Below are 15003 nucleotides of genomic sequence, written 5' to 3' on the forward strand. Positions count from 1 at the left end.
GCCACAAGTTTCCTGAGGTGAGGTAACACACACACAAACACACACACATAGAGAAACAAGTGTGTGTACTGTATGGTTTGTGTGCATGTAAGATATTGTGTGTATTTTGGAGGTCAATCGGGCGACGCAAAAAGATCACGGCTCAGTCCAAAACTACTTTGCCAAAACAACAAAAAATCACAAAAGTGATTGTCAGAGCTTTTCTCCTCAATAGAGCCAGGTTGGTGTTTTTTTTTAATGAGTAAGCCACACAAAGACAAGCAAGCCAAAAAAGCTAACTCTAATTTGTCAAACACAGACGGAGACAGACATTAAACAAAAAAGAGTTCTAAGTGATAAGATAAATTTGTTACTGTACCTCTTAAGTTAAATGCCTGATTTTATGAACACTTGGCTTTAAAATAAATGGTACATTCAATGTGTACGATCTAACAAATTACTAGTTTCATCAGCCTACACAAGCTAACTGTTGTTGCTTGCATCCAATTCAAGACTGTAGTGTTTTAATACCTCCAAGATGTGGTTGAACCCCAGACGAATGTGTGTCTGGACAGTTGGCAGCCCAATCATTGTCCCTGCAGTCGCTCTTCTCAGTTTAGGCTCGTCTCTGTTCAGGCACCACTGTTATGCAGCAGGCTGAAAACACAACCATTTAAACATGCCAGGCTCGCCCTTTTTTAGCATCTCATTTACAAAAAACAAAACCAGAAAATATGAACAACCAAAATCCTGAGCATGGGACTGCAGCACTGAATACAATATCAGATGTTGGTTTGAAAATGATCCTCGTCATTATTAATTGTAGGTAAAATGGACTGATCCAGACAAGAATCATTTCCTTCCCACGCCTCTTCCCCTTTATCCTTACCCATGACCTTGAAAAGTGTTCTAAGGTCCCAGTTAGCGTACTCCTCCGGCCTTTTTCTCCTTCTGTCTGCTGTATCGTCTGCCCTTCTTCCCCGATGGTGTTGTTTCCTTTTGTTTTGTCTTCTATTTCTCTGTCAGCAAGTCCCGTCCATCAATACTGAACTGTCAGTCATTGGAGTAACAATTGGCAGCTGTCGATAGGGTGTAGAGGGTCGCCAGTCTGTATAAAGGCTTCAATTCCTAAAATGCTATCAGCTGCCAATACATAAACTCACACATGCACACTCAGGGCTTGACATGCACAAAGGTACAAGCACACACACATATACACACACACACACACCTTTTCTCTTTGCATCCTCATCACACTTGATCATCGCTGACGCAGGAAAATGTGGTTTGATAGCAACGAGATCAGATCAGATGAGGAAACAAAGAACCACCTTCTGACTATTCAATCTTTAGAAGAACACACACACACACACACACACACACACACACACACACACACACACACACACACACACACACACACACACACACACACACACACGCTGATGAAGGTCTTTGACACAGACTGGAGTCACTGACACATGGCTCCCCCTACTGGAGACCTATAAGACCTTTGGCAATGACATTCCAGTCCCTGGTTACACTGTTCCATATTAACATTCATTGATTGATTTGATCATCCATCTTTTCATTTAATCACTCCTCCCTCTCTCTGACATCCTCTCCCACTTTTTCAAACGAATCCTTCTTTTCCTCCTGCAGTCTTCTCTTATTCATTTAGTCAAACTTTTATTCTTGTACCTTTTCTTTCCATAGAAGTTTTTACCTTCTTCCATGTCATTTTTTTCCCTGCCTTGTGTCTTTTTGTATGACCTTTGTGATTATGTGATCTCATATCAAAGCGTCTACCGGGTGTAAGAGCAGAACAATGTTCAGGTACGTGTCAGCCGTTTATAAACAGTGTCACTATCACAAAGTATGTTTGCCTGAAAGGTTTGTAACTGTTAAGTGTCCTGCTCAGACTAAAAGCATGCCAGGTGTTTTATTTTTTTCAGCAATTAAAGTGGCGAGTACAACGTTTTAACTGACACACCCCAATCTTCTTTGAAGTTTCATTCAGAGACCACCATTTGTCTGCCTTTGTATATCTCTACGCCCGTGTAAGAATACAAAAAAGAAACAATAAAAACTGATCTGGTCCGGCCTGAGACCTTGAATCACAAGAAGTTCTTTAGAGCCAGATTAAAACAGAAGAGAGAACAGGGCAGATAAATAGAAAATACTGACAAGAATTGGGAGGGTCTGCCTGCTTTTCTCTTCTTTACGCCCATGGCGTCCATCCGTATGAGAAATGTGATTACAAATGAGTGTGAGTGAGAGTGCGGAGTGCCGCAGCTGGCATGGCATCTGGCTTGGCATACCGTTGCCCGGCCTCGCCCGCTGCCTGTGCGCTCTAATGTGGCTGTCGACAAGCCCATTAAGAACCCATTACTAAATGCTCTGTCTCCGCTCCTCTTCCACGCCTTATAGCACAGGCCCGGGGGAACGCCAGCAACTCACAGGAGAGGGAGAAGAGAAGAGTGAAGAGACAGACAGGAAAGAAAGAAAAGGCAGGGGAATGAAGGAATAAAGACGGGAGAAGTTTGAGTTAGAAAATGACAAGTAGATTTCATGCTCTTACTTTTGTCCTGTGTCTCTGACTGAGCCAGAGACAGAAAGTGATGGAGACTCTTGACTCAGGTTATACTTCTGTGAGACAAAGTCCTGCCTCAGGGCCTACAGTTGGAGGAGGGGTCATGGCAAGTCTTTACTCTCACACAAAGTTCAGCACTGGTCCCAGTATTTCCAAGAACTCAAATCATGACTTGAATATAGGTTTTAGTTTCATTTGAAATCACACATTGCCAAAACTCACTGCAAACAAAGTAGCGAGGTTATAGCATTAGCTGCTGATTTACCTAATGTTCAGCCATTGATGGTTGATTAAAAAACATGATACAAACCCAGGCATTCTGTATCAAATCATAACAAATATTACATCTTCTTACTCAGATCGGCCAAATAGTATAATATGACATTTGTATCCGTTTTTTTGTCTTGCTTTAATCAATTAAAGGTGGGGTATGTAATTTATTTCAGAAACACTTTTTGTTATATTCCATGGAATGCTCTTAACATCCCGATAGCAATGAATATATTAAATGCTTTGACAAAAAATCCATAAAAAAATGTCATCAGTGGAAGCCGTAGCGCTATAAAAAGCACGACCAATCATCTGAGCCGGCCCGGCTAAAATGACTGGATGGCCTACCTGCCTGTCAGCCTTCCATCTGTGCACAAACTTATCTCGTGCCCTCATTGGTCATGTGCGCGTTCGTGTGTGTTGGAGGAGGGGCTCTGTGAGGAAGTGGCAGATTTTTTTCGGTTGTGTATTTTCAAATTCTAGCGCACTCGAGCCGGTTTCTGCAAAATTACCTACCCCACCTTTAATGGTTGTGAAATCACCAAATATATTCTCTACCAATGCTGTTGATTTAAGGTTTTTATTACTGGTTAGGACACTGGATTTCTGCTATTGAAATAATATGTGATATGAGTGTCTTTCTGACTCAATATATACAGCATACAGTGGACCCAGTAAGCCTTTATAACAGTTCAGAGCTTTTAGGAGACATTTTTGTATATTTTCCACAGCTGGTAGTATCATTTTCTACATGCGCATGTGCTGTCCCTTATAGATGAGTCACCAGATTACACTTTTGTTGCACCTTACTATTCGCTGCCTCAAATTCAAAACATTATCGACGTACAACTCATATGTTAGGTAGCAGCATCCTGAGAAGGTTTTGACTTTGAGAAAAAGATGACATGAGGTGAATTCTAACAAGGCTGATAAAACTGAACTTCAAGACTCAAAGTAAGAACATGTTCACAAGAACACTGAAATAAAAACAGTATAAAAAAATATAATAAGCAATATTTATTTATTACTTCTCAGGCCAGAAGAAGGTGTATCACATAAAGCGGCCTGCCTTGGAGTAGAGAATGATCAGAGACGCTGTAGGTGGCAAACACTGTCTTCATCGGCTGGAGAGGAGGAGAGGAAACGCAGAGAAGGAAGCAGAAGGAGGGATGTAGAGAAAGATGTACACAATTAGGAACAAAATTGAGAATACATTTGATCTATAATAAATCCACCACCCTCTTCAAATGTGTGCTATTTCATTCATTCCAGAATGAGTCTTGTGCAAACCAATCATGGACCCAGAGTGGATCTTTGATCTATCTTTATTCAGTGGCTGTGAACCTGCTGGAATTACATCTGGATACGTACTGAATGTTTCCAGCAACCTGACAGGCCAAAATGTATTAGAGTTGTCAGGGTGCCATGTGGTGAATTGCGATTGAGGCTTTGAATAGTGGCGGCCAGGCGAACATGGTTTTAGGTGGACAGTTTTCATATCATTCTAAAGAGAAATAACATTATCCAATGAAGATGGCTGAATGACACTAAGGCTGTCCAGACAGTTTGTTCTGGCTTTCATAAATGGGGATGAAGGTGCACATCCATCCAGTATGATTCAATGATACACTCACCAAGACCATGTGTAACTTCCTGCTGTGTGTGTGTGTGTGTGCGCGTGAGTGTGTGGATTGCTCTTTTCATGAGTGACTGTGACAGGTTTCTCATCAGGCCCTGAAGCCTCCTCGCAGTTAGAGACCATGTACAACTCAGCCCCCAAACAACTAACACACACCCTCACATGAACGCATGCTGTACTGGGTGGTGGTGTAAAAGAGAGACTCTCCTGTACACTACAGAGCACCTGAGACATACTTGGTACCACACATGGGAGTGTGTGTTTGTGCGTCTGCACCGGCTGCTGGAACTAAGCGGGGCTCTTAATCACGGTTGTAACGGGCAACATTACCGGCAGCGGCAGCAGGCTAATGATGAATGCCCGAGTCTCCGTGCAAACCATGACCTCCTTTTCTGCTGCGATGCACAAAAAGCTCTCTCACCAAAACACACACAGACACAAGCATTTGTGTACACACAAACAGGAGTACGTTTGCACCAACACATACATCCTGACAAATAAAATCAAACGCACATGGATAGAAATGCTTGCACACACACAAACACACACAATATTTCTGAAGTATGGCACTGTAAGAAGACCGAGAGAGATACATTACAAAATAAATGAGAGAGTGAAAGGGGGGCAGAAAGAGAAGTGGAGATATAAGAATATTAAATGAAATGTAAATGAGAGGAAAGGAGCCGGAGAAATAGAAATAAAAGAGAGAAAGAAAGATCAGTACGTGAGAGAGACAGATGGTTAAACAAAGAAGCAAATGAGAGAGGTTTTACAACAGAAGGAGTGACTAGTTATAAACGACTGTAAAGTTTTGATGAAGGACAAACTAATGTCAGGGATTGGGGCGGTTCGGGCTTCCTGCTCCCCGGCTACCACATGTGATCTCGCCTGTCACTCACACTCCATCGCCATGACAATCATTGTAATGCCGACGCCTAGGGGCGGGGACAAGCCTGTCCTTGTAACAAACAGAACCCCTCCGCGATCTGACGCCGACAACTGCCGAGAAGATCTCACACACACACACACACACACACACACACACACACACACACACACACACACACACACACGACAAACACACGGTGATGCCACACAAATACAAACTCACAAAAGTTGAAGCACATTCCTGTCTAAATTCAGCCACATTTTTTAGTAACAATGATGTGATGTGATGTGTTACTGTCATGGTGTCCAGAGCATGCTACACGTTTTGTCAAACACATTCATTGTTTACGGTGCAGCATGTACTGCTGCATGTGCATCTGGTATGTGTGTGTGTGTGTGTGTGTGTGTGTGTGTGTGTATGTGTGTTTGTTTCTGTCGATTTGTGTTTGCTTTTACATGTATTCATTGTAAGTATTAATATAGTGCATGTGATTCTGTTATTGGTGTGTTCATATATCATATGTGTGTGTAAGAGGGATTTGAAAGAGAGAGAGATGTTTTTTGTATGTGTGTGTGTTTATGTGTGTGTATGTGTGTGTGTGTGTGTGTGTGTGTGTGTGTGTGTGTGTGTGTGTGTGTGTGTGTGTGTGTGTGTGTGCCATGGGGCAGTGAGCAGACTTGTCAAGCTGAGGAAGAGATGGCAAACTGGATGGTGATGCCAGCTCTGTGTGACAGCTCCTTCACACACATATGCACAAGCTCGCACGCATGCACATACACACAAGCTATAACCCCCGAAACCTACCCTAGCCCACACTCTGGAGCTGTGAAAGCTGGGACGCAGAAAGAAAACGAGACTGGTGGAACCTCCTTTTATCTGGAGGCTGATTGCTGTGTGTGTGTGTGTGTGTGTGTGTGTGTGTGTGTGTGTGTGTGTGTGTGTGTGTGTGTGTGTGTGTGTGTGTGTGTGTGTGTGTGTGTGTGGGAGGTGATGGGCTTGCAGGGAGGGAGGGAGGGGGTTCAAAGTGTCACATCAATTTGAGGTTGAGCTGTTTCTGAAAGAGGCTAACCCCACTGCCACTTAAGCTTAGCACAACAGTGAACAGCATACTGTCGGACAGGACACATACAGTACATACATGTACATACATGTACACACACACACACACACACACACACACACACACACACACACACACACACACACACACTGTATACCGTCTACAGTTTGAGGGGGTGATGAGGGAAGATGCCGCCCCCCTTGTTAGCAAAATGACCAAACTGCGCCCCCTTGGTAACCTGCCACCCCCCTTTCCATCCCTCAGTAGCAGAGAGGGTGAAGAGACATTGGTTGCCTAGTTAAATAAACGCAATTGTAGTCTACCTGCCTCATTTTTATTTGTTGTGATTGAGGTTTGTGCATGTAAGAAATAGGGATGCTCCGATCGATCGGTCACCGATCGATATCGGCCGATACTCACTCTCTACCGATCGATCGGTGCTCTCTAAACATGCCGATCGCGAGAGCCGATCGCATGACGTAAAATACATGACACTTTTCTCTGTGTGCGGCAAAACAAGCTCGCCAACATGGCTTCACCGGTCTGGCATTATTTTAAGGTGTCCGAAAAAGACAGTAAAATAGCGGTATGCAACGTGTGTGAAGCAGAAATCCTGCAGCTCCGCCCGCCAGACAGGTAAGCGCAGCGAAACACACACACAGGGAGAACCAGACCGCAGTTCATTTCCTCATATTCCAAACGAGAAATTACGGTAGCAAATCACCCGGTTCTTTACGACCAGAACTATTAACGGGATACAAACCGGAGGAACCAGGCATGGAGGGAGGTGGCAGAGACAGTGGGTGAAACTGGTAAGTTTTCGCCTGTTTGGGGAGTTTATATATATATATATATATATTGCTCGCATAAAATCCCCGGGGTTTTTTGCTTTGTATGTCGGGGGCGCGAGATTCATGTGATTGGTTGTTGGTCGCAAAAAATCCCCAAGCTTTCAGACACGCCCAGCTCCAAGATTTTCAAGATTTTCAAAAAGCTGCTGTGTGGACGTACCGTAAGAGTTAGACCTAACACACTTAGCTATTTTATCTACCTCTGGAACAAGCTAAACTAGTTATTATAAATATATTTATTCTTCATTGTCGGGTCACTCATTACTGGATCAGTGAGCTGCATGAGATACTGACAGGCTGTCTGTCAGGAGAGAGAGAGAGAGAGAGAGAGAGAGAGAGAGAGAGAGAGGGGGAGAGAGGAAAAGAGAGCGCTTCCGCTAATTTCTCCCGTGTTATTATCCAAAGTGAATGTAAACTTGAATAATGTACATCATTTGAATGTAATAATTAAGTTGGTTGTTGTTTGTGGAAGCTCCAGTGAATGAGCCCCATTAACTGAGTTTTAAACATCACTTTAAATGGAAGATTTAAAGTGATGTTTAAATCTTCCATTTAGGCCCCGCCCACTCGATCGGATCGGCGATCGGTATCGGCCGATACTGATTCCGGCGATTGGTGATCGGCGATCAGCCCCGAAATTGGCGATCGGAGCATCCCTAGTAAGAAACTTTGGCCTCGAACATGGCTCTAAAATATCAGTAGCCTAGACCTAGGACATGTGTTGCTTCTTTATGCTTGGAAAGTCAGTCTCGTGCTGGGTGTCTGCTTTTGTACCAACTTTCAAGGACGCAGAGGCAGCTTGCGCATGACATTGGTAAATCATAATTAAAAATATTGTCCAGGCATGGATAGTAAAGATCTTGGTAACCCTGCATTAAAATGATTTAGTTCTTCATTTTAATCATATATTTTTTCGAGAAAAAGGGAAACCTATTGGTGGGCTATGATTGGTTGTTCCTTCTCGCATGCCATTTGGTGCACGTTGCTGCATTCTCAGCAGAAGTTCTAAAGGGTGCAGCCGTCGAACCATAAAAAAAATAGGCACTTGTGTCGGGGCCTAAACTCTGCTGCGTAATGTTGAATCCATGCGCTGTCCGCGGTGCTGAAGATGAAGCCGGATTGTTAATGGCATTTTGTCTTTCTGCAGAACATTATTATTTCCGTACAAAAGAAAATCACTCAGCACCATGCGCCGTAATGTGATATTTGAGGTAACTTGACATACAGCGGGGCTTGAGAAATGGAATACATTTCAAACTATCACTACCGGACTTGATGCATGGAAGGACTGCTTCCAACATCTGCAAACAAAGATAGTTTAGCTGAATGTCATTTACTGCAACTCAATCAAAGCGTTTGCCTGAAATTATATTTTGGTTGGTTGTTCTATTGTGCCTCTGAGCCTAGAGCGCAAGCTGCCAACTGAGGTGAGGTTGCTGGTTAGAAGCCCCCAGGGGTGACCTGGCCCAGGCCCCAGACCACTTTAACCACTCGTCTCCATTAACAGCCTCCCAGATATCATTATGCTCCCTGGGGACCAGGCGTGCTCTAACCAACCATTTACCCTCTCCCTCTCTCCTCTATTTCTCCCTCTCATCTCTCCCACTCTCTGCCATGATGTTACTCAATGAAAAAAGACAGCAGGGAGAAAAAAATATGAGATTGATTTATTTGCTTCAGTGTTCTTTGGGATGGAGTCCTCTCCCTCTCTTTCTCTCCCATTCCTCTCTTTCTCTGCAAACTGAAACCAATTAGCGAGTAGAGCACTTGTAGCGGGGAATGTAGGGCAAGCGAGGAGTAATAAAAAAGTATTGACTTTTCTGTGACTGTACGCGGCGTGAAAGGGGTGCCGCGGCCTTGTCCGACATGAAAGGAGCTCCATTAATTTCACTTATTTCACCCAGGCCCCTGTCAGGAGGCCCTAATGCGTCCCAGGCACACTTCTCACATGCAGACACTCAGACAGCGCAACGCAGCTCGAGCCTGGTTACCAAATGAGTTTACATTATATATCAAAGCGAGGGAGAGAGGAGAGCACTACAGAAAGGAGTCATTTCTAATTCCCTGGTTGAGACACAAAGCGAGGCCTTTCATACGTAGCTAATTTTGCTCAAGACTGATGAGGAGGTGAGACTTGGGCATTCTGCATCACGTTAAGGCCACAGCACCAGGACATTGACCTACAGTACCACACCATATCAGACTGAGAATAAGATAAGACACATTGTTTCCAATGTCCTAGTACATGGGATATCTATTGGCCACAGAGTAACAGAGAGGAGATCAATTGGAGAATGTGGCTGTTTGCAACAGTATAGTGGCACATCATACCTCCATTCAGCTTGTACAAAGAGCCATGAAACCTTCAAAAGCAAGTCAGCAACCTGCTACTTCCTGCTTATGTCAGGGCCTTAGATTATATGCTTTGTCGTCATGCAACTGAGATCTCAAAACATATTGCACACATCTCAGCAAACAGTTCAGTGGAACGCTTGCTTGTCACACTTCGTATACAGTCAATTCATTTCCAATGAACACATCTGAGTTAATTTCCCAAAGTTTCACCACAGTTCTCTTCAAAAGGACTCCTGAATGAATCCTAATTTAGTTAAGCTAGTACGCAATGAGAGGCTCCATGAACCTTTCCAATCAACTCCTTAGATTGACCTACTGTCAGCTAAAGTCCTACCTGGAATTGTAGCATCATTGTGTGTGTGTGTGCGTGTGTGTGTATGCATTTGTGTGTATGCCACAGATAGACGGACCACAGAAATATGTGTGTGTGGGTGTATGTGCAAAAGAGCGAAGAGTGAGAGGCTATCTGCAGAGAGAAACTAATCAGTGTGTGTGAGATAAGAAAGCAGCCTTTATGGTGTATGGTAATCAGCCCCCCCTCAGCCTGCCACCGCCATGCATAATCACCACGACTTATTCACATGATTGATGAAATATGCGTGTGTGAAATCCGAGCTGCATTTGTTATCATCCTGTTTCTCCTCTCTCTCCCCCCGCTCGTTTCCTTTCCTCTCAATCTTTTGTGTCTCTCTAAACATCTCTCCCCTGCTCTGCAGTGGTCAAAGATGTTTGGGACCATGTCAAAACTAGAAATTACACACACAGCATGGGGTCCCTCTTGAAACTATGCACAAACACACTCACTCAACACATACATTTCCCTAACAAGATAGTAATCTGATGCATGAGGGATGCATGAGAACATCTTTTGAGGAAGAATATGAAGAGAAGGAAAAAAGAATAGATAAGCATAAGAAGAACAAGTAAACGAGAAGACACATTTATTGTTCTGTCCTGCAGAGAAGTGTTGGCTGGAGAGAGATCGAGTGATAAAAGGACCTAGATGGATAGATGCTCTAGAGATGCTAGAGAGCTCTTGTCATTGACAGTTATTCGCATGAATCAGGGAACAGATGCAAAAATCTAAACTGATCAATATAGAGAAACCAAGACACCATTTAAACAAAAAGCACCAGCAAGTCCATACAAGGACACGACTACTGAAGAATGAGCAGCTACAGCTTACAAGTGTCTTAAAGGTGGGGTAGGTAATTCACTAAACACTTTTTGTTATATTCCATGGAATGCTCTTAACATCCCGATAGCAATGAATATATTAAATGCTTTGACAATAAATATATACAAACATTTCATCTGTGGAAGCCGTGGCGCTGTAAAAAGCACGACCAATTATCTGAGCCGGCCCGGCTAAAATAACTGGATGGCCTACCTGCCTGTCAGCCTTCCATCTGTGCACAAACTTATCTCGTGCCCTCATTGGTCATGTGCGCGTTCGTGTGTGTTGCAGGAGGGGCTCTGTAAGGAAGTCTGAAGGAAGGGGCAGATTTTTTCCGGTTGTGTACTTTCAAATTCTAGCACACTTCTCCATTCTTACCTACCCTACCTTTAAGTGCATACTGCAGTAACAAAAATGAATACCTCAAAAAGTAATAACTGTGAAAGCAGTCTCATATATGATATCACCAACTTCCAGGAACGTAGTTTCCATCAGAATGACTTAACAAACATCTTCTGCCTCCAGAGGTCTTGTTAGTTTTGCAGTTTTCTTTACACACTTTAAGTTAGTTATGAATACTGAGCTGTGCTTTACTTACCGAACCCCCCATTATGACGTTGCAGTACCATCCAAGGAAATATACAGCAAAAATGATTTGTAAAAAAGACATTATAGAGTGTAAACAGTTTTGATCACTTCAGCTTGATCGTTGTTATTATCATGGTTCATTTCACTTTTGCTTAGCCATGAATTTGCAGGTGAGATTCAGCTTAACCTGCTCAAGTGGTTGTTACAAAACTCATGAAGATGGTCCAGCCAGAGGACTGGGCAGAAGAAGGTTGAGCATTAAGAACTGTTGCTGCAACACAGCGTCATCCATCAAGGTGCAGTGTTGTCTAATGTAGTGTAAATAAAGTGAACACTACATGATGATCATTAAGACAAAGTATAAAGTGATTCCTGCTGTGATAACTACCCAGAGTTGTAAAATCCTATTATTATCAAACTCTGTCCCGTGTTTTCTTTTCCAACAGGCCTTTCAATGTATAGATGTACTTAAACTGGTCTTCGTGTATCATATTTCGTTGTCCTACTGATACCGTGTCCTCACCAGCGCAGCCCCTTTTTGCTGTTTTGCACTGGGCAGCTTTCAGTGTGAATGCCTGATTAGAAAGGTGAACAGGCTTTGGCCCAGGACTTTCAGGGCTTACGCTGATGCACAATGTAGGATAGTACTAATAGAGACACATCTTGGGACGAGAGCTAGGACTAGGACTGATTTGGGTTGAGAGTGGGCCATGGGGGAAGGTGAGAGCTGAGACTGGGGGTAACATTAAGACTGAGGCTGGTGAATTAAGGCCGCGAGCTTCAGGGCGCTATTACAAATCTATAATGAGAAACGGAGAAGAGGGGGGCTTGTCTCTGCACCTCGGCACACCTTAGATTAAATATGCACAATTCCCATGCAAAATGGGCCAGGAACAGCCGGGACCAGCATTGCTGTCTAATCCCCTGTGCTGGAGTTGTTTCAGCCAGGGTTAACAGGCTCATCAGTCAACACAGACTGCTTAGCACAGGACATCAAGGCCATTTGCAGGTTTAAGTGTTTGTGATTGCTTCCCTTTCCAGATCCCAATGCCGCCCCAGCCCCCCACACACACTCCCCGTGCTGGCTAGTGAGCACATGAGGCTGCAATAAGACACACAGAGGCATGCACATGTATCAACCATCTAATAGCATAGGTAAAGATGTGGCCTTCACATAAACATCAGGCTGCTTAAGTGTACAAAACAAACAAATCCAATCACAACCAGAAACATTGGAAAAACCCACATGCAATAACATGTGATTTTGCCCAAAGATACAGCTTTTGTCACAGAAACACACGTATTTGTTGTTGTTGTAAGACAGACAGACAGACGCATGAATCGACACTGACAGACATAACACAAGAGCAAAGAAAAGGTTCAGGAGAAACTGAACAAGTACAATTGTAAAGGAAACAGGCAATGTAAGAGAATCTAAACACATCTTCTACCTGCTATTAGAAAATATATTCTTTGGCTTTTTTGAATGCAAAACACACATGTAAGTATGTATCCTGTCTGCCATGTCCTCTGTGCGGTCTACACCATAGCTCCATCCCATCCATTTGCATTTCACAGACAGGGTTGACTTCTATCACCAACACACCACTGCATGAGAAGCCTGTCATGTTCCTCAAGTATATCTATGTGTGTGTATGTTGGGGGGGCAGGACAAAAGTTGCAGCTAGGTACTGCAGATGAAGAGGACAGGGGGAAAAGAGAACAAGTGTGAAAATAAACAAGACAGCGAGTGAAAGAAAGAGTGATGGCAGGAGATCGAGAAAGGCAGTGATTATACCACACTACATACAGTACGGTTCAGTGGAGCATATCTGCACAGGGACAGGCGCTCCATTAAAAGCACAGACATCCTTATCCTGCTTGTCTGCCTGCTTTCTCTTACATCCATGTATACATGGAGAGGAAACTATCGAAATAAACAGACAAGCAATCTCCACTTGTCTCAGAATAACCATGATGACAAAGCATTCTTTTTTTTCATTCATTAAATATTGATCTCGTCAAAATAATGTCTTAGAAAAAATGTATTTTATTTTATAACTATATACTAATTTGCTTTATAGTTATTATCTATAGATGGACATCACTTTATTTTCGCTACCTCTGTATTCTGGTTCATCTTGATGTATCATGTCTGCTGAATTCTATCACTTGAGTCTCACTAACGTCATGCATACATAATTCAGGGTTTGAAAAATGTCTCAGGGAAAGACTAAACCACTAAACCCTAACCCTACTTGACTAACACTAGAACTAAGATGTATTATATTAATGTTAACAACAAGATTAATGTCAATTAGTTACTTGAGAAATACAAGTTCTAAGGTTCATCTGTGCTTTTGATTTACAGGTCTGAAGGTTGCATTGAGGCCTAAAGAAACAAATCCAAACGTACTACTGAATCCTCAACAGTTTGTAATAAATTCCTTAGATTAAGTTAGAAAATTGGCCTTAAGTGACCTGAGTGAATCTGGTCAAGTCAGGTCCAACAGCTTTGGACATAAATATTAAAGTCTGGTGTCATGCTTTCTCTTAATTCACACCAAAACATGATCGCTAATCATTTAATTGAGAGTGTCCATTTCCTTTCATAACGCATTGTTACTCTGTATGCAGGCCTCGCAGTGCAAAATGCCACCGTAATGGAAGCAAGGTGTTGGGTTAATTGATAAATCTGAGGTCCTGAGTAGGAAGGAGTGTGGCAGAGAGAATGTTTTACGGCTGTGCAAATGAAGGGGCTGCAGAGTTTTACACACGCCGTAAAACGGTTATGGAGAATTAGCGTTCTTTCTTTCTCACCGCAGTAACCCGGACACTAATGCAGCAGAGCCGGAGAGATGGATGGACGTGATAACGTAGGAAATACATACAGACACATAAAAGGCGAACCCATATGAGTTCACGCATTTGCTAACCCTGACCCACCTAATTCCATTGTCTCTACTTGTGGCCTATTTCAGTTTAGGGTATTAATTGCTAATGAATACTGTTCCCATTAAAATGATCAGTTGTATGCATCATGGTGATATATTATAGCTGAGGTCATTAAGTGAGCCAGTATGTGTGTGCATGTGTGTCGACACACTTTTCCTGTCCCCATCGCCTGAAGCTTTGCACCCACAATACAATAATGATAACAATAAAGCCACACCAGTGTCTTGGAGAACGGTGTGTGTTGTGGCGAGAGGAGGTAACAAGGACAGCGGTGCTGCAACATTAGTATCTGTGTAGGAAATTGACAAATGGTCTGTGTATATGCATGCATTCATGTGTGTGCATGTCATTGTCTATGTTGAAGGAAAGAAGGGATGCCTGTGCGATCGTGTGTTCTGGTGTGTATCAGTGTGTGTTGGTTCTGATCAGACATTAGCTTTTGAAAGTTGTGACGGGTGTCAGTCTAATGCGAGGGGAAAGAAAGGCTTGGAGCGCAGACAGACACAGACGTGACCACTCAATGTAGTGTACTTGATTAGCACGTAGCCTCCTAATTAGCTATCCTCTATGGTTACAGGCAGTACCGCTGGTGACATGGCTAATAACACAACCACAAAATTAGCATGGAAAGAGAGGGCTTTCCCATA

At 43.1% G+C, this 15003-nt stretch overlaps 1 protein-coding gene across 1 annotated transcript in view; it reads right to left on the reverse strand.

Moving 5' to 3' along the window:
- Nucleotides 1–3880: 3880 nt before the first annotated feature.
- Nucleotides 3881–15003, reverse strand: part of spata17 (spermatogenesis associated 17) — a 38849-nt gene continuing 27726 nt past the window's right edge. Inside the window, exon 10 of the mRNA XM_034207907.1 lies at nt 3881–3966. The gene's annotated coding sequence lies outside the window, so the exon portion shown is untranslated. The remainder of the gene's footprint in view (nt 3967–15003) is intronic.

This window comes from Gymnodraco acuticeps, unplaced genomic scaffold (genome assembly GCF_902827175.1).
Source record: "Gymnodraco acuticeps unplaced genomic scaffold, fGymAcu1.1, whole genome shotgun sequence".
Taxonomy (NCBI): Eukaryota; Metazoa; Chordata; class Actinopteri; order Perciformes; family Bathydraconidae; genus Gymnodraco; species Gymnodraco acuticeps.